Consider the following 14325-nt stretch of genomic DNA (forward strand, 5'->3'; position numbering starts at 1 on the left):
CTATAGGCAGAAGCACCAGATTGTATAACTCTTACATCTTTATGTCCTATAGGAAGAAGCACCAGATTGTATAACTCTTACATCTTTATTCCCCATAGGTGGAAGCACCAGATTGTATAACTCTTACATCTTTATTCCCTATAGGCAGAAGCACCAGATTGTATAACTCTTACATCTTTATTCCCTATAGGCAAAAGCACCAGATTGTATAACTCTTACATCTTTATTCCCTATAGGTGAAGCCCCATATTGTATAACTCTTACATCTTTATTCCCTATAGGCAGAAGCACCAGATTGTATAACTCTTACATCTTTATTCCCTATAGGTGAAGCCCCATATTGTATAACTCTTACATCTTTATTCCCTATAGGCAGAAGCACCAGATTGTCTAACTCTTACAACTTTATTCCCTATAGGCAGAAGCACCAGATTGTATAACTCTTACATATTTATTCCCTATAGGCAGAAGCACCAGATTGTATAACTCTTACATCTTTATTCCCTATAGGCAGAAGCACCAGATTGTATAACTCTTACATCTTTATTCCCTATAGGCAGAAGCACCAGATTGTATAACTCTTACAACTTTATTCCCTATAGGAGGAAGCACCAGATTGTCTAACTCTTACATCTTTATTCCCTATAGGCAGAAGCACCAGATTGTATAACTCTTACATCTTTATTCCCTATAGGCAGAAGCACCAGATTGTATAACTCTTACATCTTTATTCCCTATAGGCAGAAGCACCAGATTGTATAACTCTTACAACTTTATTCCCTATAGGTGGAAGCACCATATTGTCTAACTCTTACAACTTTATTCCCTATAGGCAGAAGCACCAGATTGTATAACTCTTACATCTTTACTCCCTATAGGTGGAAGCACCAGATGGTATAACTCTTACAACTTTATTCCCTATAGGTGAAGAACCATATTGTATAACTCTTACATCTTTATTCCCTATAGGCAGAAGCACCAGATTGTATAACTCTTACATCTGTATTCCCTATAGGTGAAGCCCCATATTGTATAACTCTTAAATCTTTATTCCCTATAGGCAGAAGCACCAGATTGTATAACTCTTACATCCTTATTCCCTATAGGCAGAAGCACCAGATTATATAACTCTTACATCTTTATTCCCTATAGGCAAAAGCACCAGATTGTATAACTCTTACATCTTTATTCCCTATAGGTGAAGAACCATATTGTATAACTCTTACATCTTTATTCCCTATAGGTGAAGCCCCATGTTGTATAACTCTTACATCTTTATTCCCTATAGGTGAAGAACCATATTGTATAACTCTTACATCTTTATTCCCTATAGGTGAAGCCACATATTGTATAACTCTTACATCCTTATTCCCTATAGGCAGAAGCACCAGATTGTATAACTCTTACAATCTTATTTCCTATAGGCAGAAGCACCAGATTGTATAACTCTTACATCTTTATGTCCTATAGGAAGAAGCACCAGATTGTATAACTCTTACATCTTTATTCCCCATAGGTGGAAGCACCAGATTGTATAACTCTTACATCTTTATTCCCTATAGGCAGAAGCACCAGACTGTATAACTCTTACATCTTTATTCCCTATAGGCAAAAGCACCAGATTGTATAACTCTTACATCTTTATTCCCTATAGGTGAAGCCCCATATTGTATAACTCTTACATCTTTATTCCCTATAGGTGGAAGCACCAGATTGTATAACTCTTACATCTTTATTCCCTATAGGTGAAGCCCCATATTGTATAACTCTTACATCTTTATTCCCTATAGGCAGAAGCACCAGATTGTCTAACTCTTACAACTTTATTCCCTATAGGCAGAAGCACCAGATTGTCTAACTCTTACATCTTTATTCCCTATAGGCAGAAGCACCAGATTGTATAACTCTTACATCGTTATTCCCTATAGGCAGAAGCACCAGATTGTATAACTCTTACATCTTTATTCCCTATAGGCAGAAGCACCAGATTGTATAACTCTTACAACTTTATTCCCTATAGGAGGAAGCACCAGATTGTCTAACTCTTACAACTTTATTCCCTATAGGCAGAAGCACCAGATTGTATAACTCTTACATCATTACTCCCTATAGGTGGAAGCACCAGATTGTATAACTCTTACAACTTTATTCCCTATAGGTGAAGAACCATATTGTATAACTCTTACATCTTTATTCCCTATAGGCAGAAGCACCAGATTGTATAACTCTTACATCTGTATTCCCTATAGGTGAAGCCCCATATTGTATAACTCTTACATCTTTATTCCCTATAGGCAGAAGCACCAGATTGTATAACTCTTACATCCTTATTCCCTATAGGCAGAAGCACCAGATTATTTAACTCTTACATCTTTATTCCCTATAGGCAAAAGCACCAGATTGTATAACTCTTACATCTTTATTCCCTATAGGTGAAGAACCATATTGTATAACTCTTACATCTTTATTCCCTATAGGTGAAGCCCCATATTGTATAACTCTTACATCTTTATTCCCTATAGGTGAAGAACCATATTGTATAACTCTTACATCTTTATTCCCTATAGGTGAAGCCCCATATTGTATAACTCTTACATCCTTATTCCCTATAGGCAGAAGCACCAGATTGTATAACTCTTACAATCTTATTCCCTATAGGCAGAAGCACCAGATTGTATAACTCTTACATCTTTATGTCCTATAGGAAGAAGCACCAGATTGTATAACTCTTACATCTTTATTCCCTATAGGTGAAGCCCCATATTGTATAACTCTTACATCCTTATTCCCTATAGGCAGAAGCACCAGATTGTATAACTCTTACATCTTTATTCCCTATAGGTGAAGCCCCATATTGTATAACTCTTACATCCTTATTCCCTATAGGCCGAAGCACCAGATTGTATAACTCTTACAACTTTATTCCCTAAAGGCAGAAGCACCAGATTGTATAACTCTTACAATCTTATTCCCTATAGGCAGAAGCCCAAGATTGTATAGCTCCTACATCTTTACTCCCTATAGGCAGAAGCACCAGATTGTATAACTCTTACATCATTATTCCCTATAGGTGAAGCACCAGATTGTATAGCTCCTACATCTTTACTCCCTATAGGCAGAAGCACCAGATTGTATAACTCTTACATCATTATTCCCTATAGTTGAAGCACCAGATTGTATAGCTCCTACATCTTTATTCCCTATAGGCAGAAGCACCAGATTGAATAACTCTTACATCTTTATTCCCTATAGGCAAAAGCACCAGACTGTATAACTATTACATCTTTATTCCCTATAGGCAAAAGCACCAGATTGTATAACTCTTACATCTTTATTCCCTATAGGCAGAAGCACCAGATTGTATAACTCTTACATCTTTATTCCCTATAGGTGAAGCCCCATATTGTATAACTCTTACATCTTTATTCCCTATAGGCAAAAGCACCAGATTGTATAACTCTTACATCTTTATTCCCTATAGGTGAAGCCCCATATTGTATAACTCTTACATCTTTATTCCCTATAAGCAGAAGCACCAGATTGTATAACTCTTACATCTTTATTCCCTATAGGCAGAAGCACCAGATTGTATAACTCTTACATCTTTATTCCCTATAGGCAGAAGCACCAGATTGTATAACTCTTACAACTTTATTCCCTATAGGTGGAAGCACCAGATTGTATAACTCTTACAACTTTATTCCCTATAGGCAGAAGCACCAGATTGTATAACTCTTACATCTTTACTCCCTATAGGTGGAAGCACCAGATTGTATAACTCTTACAACTTTATTCCGTATAGGTGAAGAACCATATTGTATAACTCTTACATCTTTATTCCCTATAGGCAGAAGCACCAGATTGTATAACTCTTACATCTGTATTCCCTATAGGTGAAGCCCCATATTGTATAACTCTTACATCTTTATTCCCTATAGGCAGAAGCACCAGATTGTATAACTCTTACATCCTTATTCCCTATAGGCAGAAGCACCAGATTATATAACTCTTACATCTTTATTCCCTATAGGCAAAAGCACCAGATTGTATAACTCTTACATCTTTATTCCCTATAGGTGAAGAACCATGTTGTATAACTCTTACATCTTTATTCCCTATAGGTGAAGCCCCATATTGTATAACTCTTACATCTTTATTCCCTATAGGTGAAGAACCATATTGTATAACTCTTACATCTTTATTCCCTATAGGTGAAGCCCCATATTGTATAACTCTTACATCTTTATTCCCTATAGGTGAAGAACCATATTGTATAACTCTTACATCCTTATTCCCTATAGGCAGAAGCACCAGATTGTATAACTCTTACAATCTTATTTCCTATAGGCAGAAGCACCAGATTGTATAACTCTTACATCTTTATGTCCTATAGGAAGAAGCACCAGATTGTATAACTCTTACATCTTTATTCCCCATAGGTGGAAGCACCAGATTGTATAACTCTTACATCTTTATTCCCTATAGGCAGAAGCACCAGACTGTATAACTCTTACATCTTTATTCCCTATAGGCAAAAGCACCAGATTGTATAACTCTTACATCTTTATTCCCTATAGGTGAAGCCCCATATTGTATAACTCTTACATCTTTATTCCCTATAGGTGGAAGCACCAGATTGTATAACTCTTACATCTTTATTCCCTATAGGTGAAGCCCCATATTGTATAACTCTTACATCTTTATTCCCTATAGGCAGAAGCACCAGATTGTCTAACTCTTACAACTTTATTCCCTATAGGCAGAAGCACCAGATTGTATAACTCTTACATCTTTATTCCCTATAGGCAGAAGCACCAGATTGTATAACTCTTACATCTTTATTCCCTATAGGCAGAAGCACCAGATTGTATAACTCTTACATCTTTATTCCCTATAGGCAGAAGCACCAGATTGTATAACTCTTACAACTTTATTCCCTATAGGAGGAAGCACCAGATTGTCTAACTCTTACATCTTTATTCCCTATAGGCAGAAGCACCAGATTGTATAACTCTTACATCTTTATTCCCTATAGGCAGAAGCACCAGATTGTATAACTCTTACATCTTTATTCCCTATAGGCAGAAGCACCAGATTGTATAACTCTTACAACTTTATTCCCTATAGGTGGAAGCACCATATTGTCTAACTCTTACAACTTTATTCCCTATAGGCAGAAGCACCAGATTGTATAACTCTTACATCTTTACTCCCTATAGGTGGAAGCACCAGATGGTATAACTCTTACAACTTTATTCCGTATAGGTGAAGAACCATATTGTATAACTCTTACATCTTTATTCCCTATAGGCAGAAGCACCAGATTGTATAACTCTTACATCTGTATTCCCTATAGGTGAAGCCCCATATTGTATAACTCTTACATCTTTATTCCCTATAGGCAGAAGCACCAGATTGTATAACTCTTACATCCTTATTCCCTATAGGCAGAAGCACCAGATTATATAACTCTTACATCTTTATTCCCTATAGGCAAAAGCACCAGATTGTATAACTCTTACATCTTTATTCCCTATAGGTGAAGAACCATATTGTATAACTCTTACATCTTTATTCCCTATAGGTGAAGCCCCATATTGTATAACTCTTACATCTTTATTCCCTATAGGTGAAGAACCATATTGTATAACTCTTACATCTTTATTCCCTATAGGTGAAGCCACATATTGTATAACTCTTACATCCTTATTCCCTATAGGCAGAAGCACCAGATTGTATAACTCTTACAATCTTATTTCCTATAGGCAGAAGCACCAGATTGTATAACTCTTACATCTTTATATCCTATAGGAAGAAGCACCAGATTGTATAACTCTTACATCTTTATTCCCTATAGGTGGAAGCACCAGATTGTATAACTCTTACATCTTTATTCCCTATAGGCAGAAGCACCAGACTGTATAACTCTTACATCTTTATTCCCTATAGGCAAAAGCACCAGATTGTATAACTCTTACATCTTTATTCCCTATAGGTGAAGCCCCATATTGTATAACTCTTACATCTTTATTCCCTATAGGTGGAAGCACCAGATTGTATAACTCTTACATCTTTATTCCCTATAGGTGAAGCCCCATATTGTATAACTCTTACATCTTTATTCCCTATAGGCAGAAGCACCAGATTGTCTAACTCTTACAACTTTATTCCCTATAGGCAGAAGCACCAGATTGTCTAACTCTTACATCTTTATTCCCTATAGGCAGAAGCACCAGATTGTATAACTCTTACATCTTTATTCCCTATAGGCAGAAGCACCAGATTGTATAACTCTTACATCTTTATTCCCTATAGGCAGAAGCACCAGATTGTATAACTCTTACAACTTTATTCCCTATAGGAGGAAGCACCAGATTGTCTAACTCTTACAACTTTATTCCCTATAGGCAGAAGCACCAGATTGTATAACTCTTACATCTTTACTCCCTATAGGTGGAAGCACCAGATTGTATAACTCTTACAACTTTATTCCCTATAGGTGAAGAACCATATTGTATAACTCTTACATCTTTATTCCCTATAGGCAGAAGCACCAGATTGTATAACTCTTACATCTGTATTCCCTATAGGTGAAGCCCCATATTGTATAACTCTTACATCTTTATTCCCTATAGGCAGAAGCACCAGATTGTATAACTCTTACATCCTTATTCCCTATAGGCAGAAGCACCAGATTATTTAACTCTTACATCTTTATTCCCTATAGGCAAAAGCACCAGATTGTATAACTCTTACATCTTTATTCCCTATAGGTGAAGAACCATATTGTATAACTCTTACATCTTTATTCCCTATAGGTGAAGCCCCATATTGTATAACTCTTACATCTTTATTCCCTATAGGTGAAGAACCATATTGTATAACTCTTACATCTTTATTCCCTATAGGTGAAGCCCCATATTGTATAACTCTTACATCCTTATTCCCTATAGGCAGAAGCACCAGATTGTATAACTCTTACAATCTTATTCCCTATAGGCAGAAGCACCAGATTGTATAACTCTTACATCTTTATGTCCTATAGGAAGAAGCACCAGATTGTATAACTCTTACATCTTTATTCCCTATAGGTGAAGCCCCATATTGTATAACTCTTACATCCTTATTCCCTATAGGCAGAAGCACCAGATTGTATAACTCTTACATCTTTATTCCCTATAGGTGAAGCCCCATATTGTATAACTCTTACATCCTTATTCCCTATAGGCCGAAGCACCAGATTGTATAACTCTTACAACTTTATTCCCTAAAGGCAGAAGCACCAGATTGTATAACTCTTACAATCTTATTCCCTATAGGCAGAAGCCCAAGATTGTATAGCTCCTACATCTTTACTCCCTATAGGCAGAAGCACCAGATTGTATAACTCTTACATCATTATTCCCTATAGGTGAAGCACCAGATTGTATAGCTCCTACATCTTTACTCCCTATAGGCAGAAGCACCAGATTGTATAACTCTTACATCATTATTCCCTATAGTTGAAGCACCAGATTGTATAGCTCCTACATCTTTATTCCCTATAGGCAGAAGCACCAGATTGAATAACTCTTACATCTTTATTCCCTATAGGCAAAAGCACCAGACTGTATAACTATTACATCTTTATTCCCTATAGGCAAAAGCACCAGATTGTATAACTATTACATCTTTATTCCCTATAGGCAAAAGCACCAGATTGTATAACTCTTACATCTTTATTCCCTATAGGTGAAGCCCCATATTGTATAACTCTTACATCTTTATTCCCTATAGGTGGAAGCACCAGATTGTATAACTCTTACATCTTTATTCCCTATAGGTGAAGCCCCATATTGTATAACTCTTACATCTTTATTCCCTATAGGTGGAAGCACCAGATTGTATAACTCTTACATCTTTATTCCCTATAGGTGGAAGCACCAGATTGTATAACTCTTACATCTTTATTCCCTATAGGCGGAAGCACCAGATTATGTAACTATTACATCTTTATTCCCTATAGGCAGAAGCACCAGATTGTCTAACTCTTACAACTTTATTCCCTATAGGCAGAAGCACCAGATTGTATAACTCTTACATCTTTATTCCCTATAGGCAGAAGCACCAGATTGTATAACTCTTACATCTTTATTCCCTATAGGCAAAAGCACCAGATTGTATAACTCTTACATCTTTATTCCCTATAGGTGAAGAACCATATTGTATAACTCTTACAACTTTATTCCCTATAGGCAGAAGCACCAGATTGTATAACTCTTACATCTTTACTCCCTATAGGTGGAAGCACCAGATTGTATAACTCTTACAACTTTATTCCCTATAGGTGAAGAACCATATTGTATAACTCTTATATCTTTACTCCCTATAGGTGGAAGCACCAGATTGTATAACTCTTACAACTTTATTCCCTATAGGTGAAGAACCATATTGTATAACTCTTACATCTTTATTCCCTATAGGCAGAAGCACCAGATTGTATAACTCTTACATCTTTACTCCCTATAGGCAGAAGCACCAGATTGTATAACTCTTACATCTTTATTCCCTATAGGCAGAAGCACCAGATTGTATAACTCTTACAACTTTATTCCCTATAGGCAGAAGCACCAGATTGTATAACTCTTACATCTTTATTCCCTATAGGTGGAAGCACCAGATTGTATAACTCTTACATCTTTATTCCCTATAGGCAGAAGCACCAGATTGTATAACTATTACAACTTTATTCCCTATAGGTGGAAGCACCAGATTGTATAACTCTTACATCCTTATTCCCTATAGGCAGAAGCACCAGATTGTATAACTCTTACATCCTTATTCCCTATAGGTGGAAGCACCAGATTGTATAACTCTTACATCCTTATTCCCTATAGGTGGAAGCACCAGATTGTATAACTCTTACATCTTTATTCCCTATAGGCAGAAGCACCAGATTGTATAACTCTTACATCTTTATTCCCTATAGGTGGAAGCACCAGATTGTCTAACTCTTACATCCTTATTCCCTATAGGCAGAAGCACCAGATTGTATAACTCTTACATCTTTATTCCCTATAGGTGGAAGCACCAGATTGTATAACTCTTACATCTTTATTCCCTATAGGTGGAAGCACCAGATTGTATAACTCTTACATCCTTATTCCCTATAGGCAGAAGCACCAGATTGTATAACTCTTACATCTTTATTCCCTATTGGTGGAAGCACCAGATTGTATAACTCTTACATCTTTATTCCCTATAGGTGAAGAACCATATTGTATAACTCTTACATCTTTATTCCCTATAGGCAGAAGCACCAGATTGTATAACTCTTACATCTGTATTCCCTATAGGTGAAGCCCCATATTGTATAACTCTTACATCTTTATTCCCTATAGGCAGAAGCACCAGATTGTATAACTCTTACATCCTTATTCCCTATAGGCAGAAGCACCAGATTATTTAACTCTTACATCTTTATTCCCTATAGGCAAAAGCACCAGATTGTATAACTCTTACATCTTTATTCCCTATAGGTGAAGAACCATATTGTATAACTCTTACATCTTTATTCCCTATAGGTGAAGCCCCATATTGTATAACTCTTACATCTTTATTCCCTATAGGTGAAGAACCATATTGTATAACTCTTACATCTTTATTCCCTATAGGTGAAGCCCCATATTGTATAACTCTTACATCCTTATTCCCTATAGGCAGAAGCACCAGATTGTATAACTCTTACAATCTTATTCCCTATAGGCAGAAGCACCAGATTGTATAACTCTTACATCTTTATTCCCTATAGGTGAAGCCCCATATTGTATAACTCTTACATCCTTATTCCCTATAGGCAGAAGCACCAGATTGTATAACTCTTACATCCTTATTCCCTATAGGCCGAAGCACCAGATTGTATAACTCTTACAACTTTATTCCCTAAAGGCAGAAGCACCAGATTGTATAACTCTTACAATCTTATTCCCTATAGGCAGAAGCCCAAGATTGTATAGCTCCTACATCTTTACTCCCTATAGGCAGAAGCACCAGATTGTATAACTCTTACATCATTATTCCCTATAGGTGAAGCACCAGATTGTATAGCTCCTACATCTTTACTCCCTATAGGCAGAAGCACCAGATTGTATAACTCTTACATCATTATTCCCTATAGTTGAAGCACCAGATTGTATAGCTCCTACATCTTTATTCCCTATAGGCAGAAGCACCAGATTGAATAACTCTTACATCTTTATTCCCTATAGGCAAAAGCACCAGACTGTATAACTATTACATCTTTATTCCCTATAGGCAAAAGCACCAGATTGTATAACTATTACATCTTTATTCCCTATAGGCAAAAGCACCAGATTGTATAACTCTTACATCTTTATTCCCTATAGGTGAAGCCCCATATTGTATAACTCTTACATCTTTATTCCCTATAGGTGGAAGCACCAGATTGTATAACTCTTACATCTTTATTCCCTATAGGTGAAGCCCCATATTGTATAACTCTTACATCTTTATTCCCTATAGGTGGAAGCACCAGATTGTATAACTCTTACATCTTTATTCCCTATAGGTGGAAGCACCAGATTGTATAACTCTTACATCTTTATTCCCTATAGGCGGAAGCACCAGATTATGTAACTATTACATCTTTATTCCCTATAGGCAGAAGCACCAGATTGTCTAACTCTTACAACTTTATTCCCTATAGGCAGAAGCACCAGATTGTATAACTCTTACATCTTTATTCCCTATAGGCAAAAGCACCAGATTGTATAACTCTTACATCTTTATTCCCTATAGGTGAAGAACCATATTGTATAACTCTTACAACTTTATTCCCTATAGGCAGAAGCACCAGATTGTATAACTCTTACATCTTTACTCCCTATAGGTGGAAGCACCAGATTGTATAACTCTTACAACTTTATTCCCTATAGGTGAAGAACCATATTGTATAACTCTTACATCTTTATTCCCTATAGGCAGAAGCACCAGATTGTATAACTCTTACATCTTTACTCCCTATAGGCAGAAGCACCAGATTGTATAACTCTTACATCTTTATTCCCTATAGGCAGACGCACCAGATTGTATAACTCTTACAACTTTATTCCCTATAGGCAGAAGCACCAGATTGTATAACTCTTACATCTTTATTCCCTATAGGTGGAAGCACCAGATTGTATAACTCTTACATCTTTATTCCCTATAGGCAGAAGCACCAGATTGTATAACTATTACAACTTTATTCCCTATAGGTGGAAGCACCAGATTGTATAACTCTTACATCCTTATTCCCTATAGGCAGAAGCACCAGATTGTATAACTCTTACATCCTTATTCCCTATAGGTGGAAGCACCAGATTGTATAACTCTTACATCCTTATTCCCTATAGGTGGAAGCACCAGATTGTATAACTCTTACATCTTTATTCCCTATAGGCAGAAGCACCAGATTGTATAACTCTTACATCTTTATTCCCTATAGGTGGAAGCACCAGATTGTCTAACTCTTACATCCTTATTCCCTATAGGCAGAAGCACCAGATTGTATAACTCTTACATCTTTATTCCCTATAGGTGGAAGCACCAGATTGTATAACTCTTACATCTTTATTCCCTATAGGTGGAAGCACCAGATTGTATAACTCTTACATCCTTATTCCCTATAGGCAGAAGCACCAGATTGTATAACTCTTACATCTTTATTCCCTATTGGTGGAAGCACCAGAATGTATAACTCTTACATCCTTATTCCCTATAGGCAGAAGCACCAGATTGTCTAACTCTTACATCTTTATTCCCTATAGGCAAAAGCACCAGATTGTATAACTCTTACATCCTTATTCCCTATAGGCAGAAGCACCAGATTGTCTAACTCTTACATCTTTATTCCCTATAGGCGGAAGCACCAGATTATGTAACTCTTACATCTTTATTCCCTATAGGTGGAAGCACCAGATTGTATAACTCTTACATCTTTATTCCCTATAGGTGGAAGCACCAGATTGTATAACTCTTACATCTTTATTCCCTATAGGCAGAAGCACCAGATTGTATAACTCTTACATCCTTATTCCCTATAGGCAGAAGCACCAGATTGTATAACTCTTACATCCTTATTCCCTATAGGCAGAAGCACCAGATTGTATAACTCTTACATCTTTATTCCCTATAGGTGGAAGCACCAGATTATGTAACTCTTACATCTTTATTCCCTATAGGTGAAGCCCCATATTGTATAACTCTTACATCTTTATTCCCTATAGGCAGAAGCACCAGATTGTATAACTCTTACATCTTTATTCCCTATAGGTGGAAGCACCAGATTGTATAACTCTTACAACTTTATTCCCTATAGGCAGAAGCACCAGATTGTATAACTCTTACATCTTTATTCCCTATAGGCAGAAGCACCAGATTGTATAACTCTTACATCTTTATTCCCTATAGGCAGAAGCACCAGATTGTATAACTCTTACATCTTTATTCCCTATAGGCAGAAGCACCAGATTATGTAACTCTTACATCTTTATTCCCTATAGGTGGAAGCACCAGTTTGCATAATTTACATCCTTATTCCCTATAGGTGGAATCACCAGACTTAAAACCCCCACTGGAGGTAATAATTTGCACAATGTATGCTGCAACCAAGAGAGGAGCTGAACCACCTTAGAGCTATTGACATTTCTAGTTTAAAATTGTATGTCCTATCTGAATCATGAAATAATTGTTTGGGGTTTCATGTTCCTATAATCATTTCTTATCACCTCTTATCCATAATCATAGTTAACCCATTCCTGGATCTTTCTATTTAGTTAAAAACACTGACTTAAAAGCAATGAATTAAAGAGACATGAAACACAAACATTTCTTTCATAATTCAGGCAAAGCAAATAATTTTATCAGACCTGGACTGGGAAATCAGTGCAGCCATAGAATTTTTTTAAATTGACTTTGTTCTCTTGGTATCCATTGCTGAAAAATACCTAGGTAGCTCAAGAGCAGTAATGCTACTAAGGTCTATCATAGAAAATGTGGTGCATTTACATTACATCATTTTTTGTTTTATTGATGTTTATATTTATTTTTGCTGCCCAACTTAGGCTTCATAGGGGCCATGTGTGGTGACATAATGGCTAGAATGGTAGGGGACTTCCCTGAAACATAGGGAGGCAGAGAGTGCAGATCAGCTGGAAGCATCTGACTGAAGTATCTTATTGCCCCTGCGCTCTCTGCAAAACCTTCAGAAAAATATTGAAAAGTTTCTGAAAATGTAATGTGCTATATGAATCCCAAAAGTTTAATTTAATGTATTATGTCCCTTTAAAATGCAATACAATAAAAGTGAATTAAAAAAATGTATCTTATTTATATTTTATTTATTGCTCATATAATAAAGATTGTGTAGTGCAAGAATTTCCCTACAGCCTTTGTGGGGCAGTAGAATTTCAGTTGTAACACAAAAAGCAGGGGCGTATTTGGGCCTAGGCAAATATAAGGCACTTGCCTAGGGCAGCACATTTTGTGTGGCTATATTTATAAGAAGATTTTAGAAGTATTGTACAGGTATATAATAAGAGATTTTGCCCAAGGAGCTTACATTCTAGGGAGTATAATAAGAGTGCTCATGGAGCCTACAGTTTAGAGGTAACTCTGTACCTTTCATTTTTTCCCAGCTAGCTTTTGCCTATAGTTCTGTTGGTTTTAGGCACTTAGTATTGTGTTTGGGGCAGTATTGTTTCAAGAAATCTTTATATATATATATGTATTGCAGCAAGATAGATATGTGTGTCTGTGTATATGCACACACGTGACAGTGTGTATGTATCTATAATGTGTGCCTGTATATAGGGGTATGCAAGTGTTTTTCAAGCCCTGGTTAGCACTTACTTTGGAAATGTCATAAAAAAAAAACATATTACCCTCTGAGCAAAACTTATTATGGCCAAAAAAGGCCTAAGTGTTGGGGGGGGGGGGGAGCAGACTTTTGAGTGCCTAGGGCAGCACAAAACCTAAATACGCCACTGGGCAAAGTAAACTAAATGATGAATTGAAACTACAATACTTTTTTATTTTCCTTGATTAAACATTTTATTGGGTAATTACATTTGAGGTTAATAATCGTTTAATTGCTTGGCGTGGGATTTCCTAAGAACATTCAAGCTGTAAATTTGAAATGTTATTGAAGCAAACACATATGCTCAGCTCTCAAATTCCTTTTGTGTTTAAAAACTTTCAAGGCCCTTCATTTCCGATTACAACACGTTAGTTTAAATAATAGACGCATATTTTCTATCATGTTTTAAATAAAAAAAAAAATCATTT

The sequence above is a fragment of the Bombina bombina genome, chromosome 2 (assembly GCF_027579735.1).
Source record: "Bombina bombina isolate aBomBom1 chromosome 2, aBomBom1.pri, whole genome shotgun sequence".
Classification (NCBI taxonomy): Eukaryota; Metazoa; Chordata; class Amphibia; order Anura; family Bombinatoridae; genus Bombina; species Bombina bombina.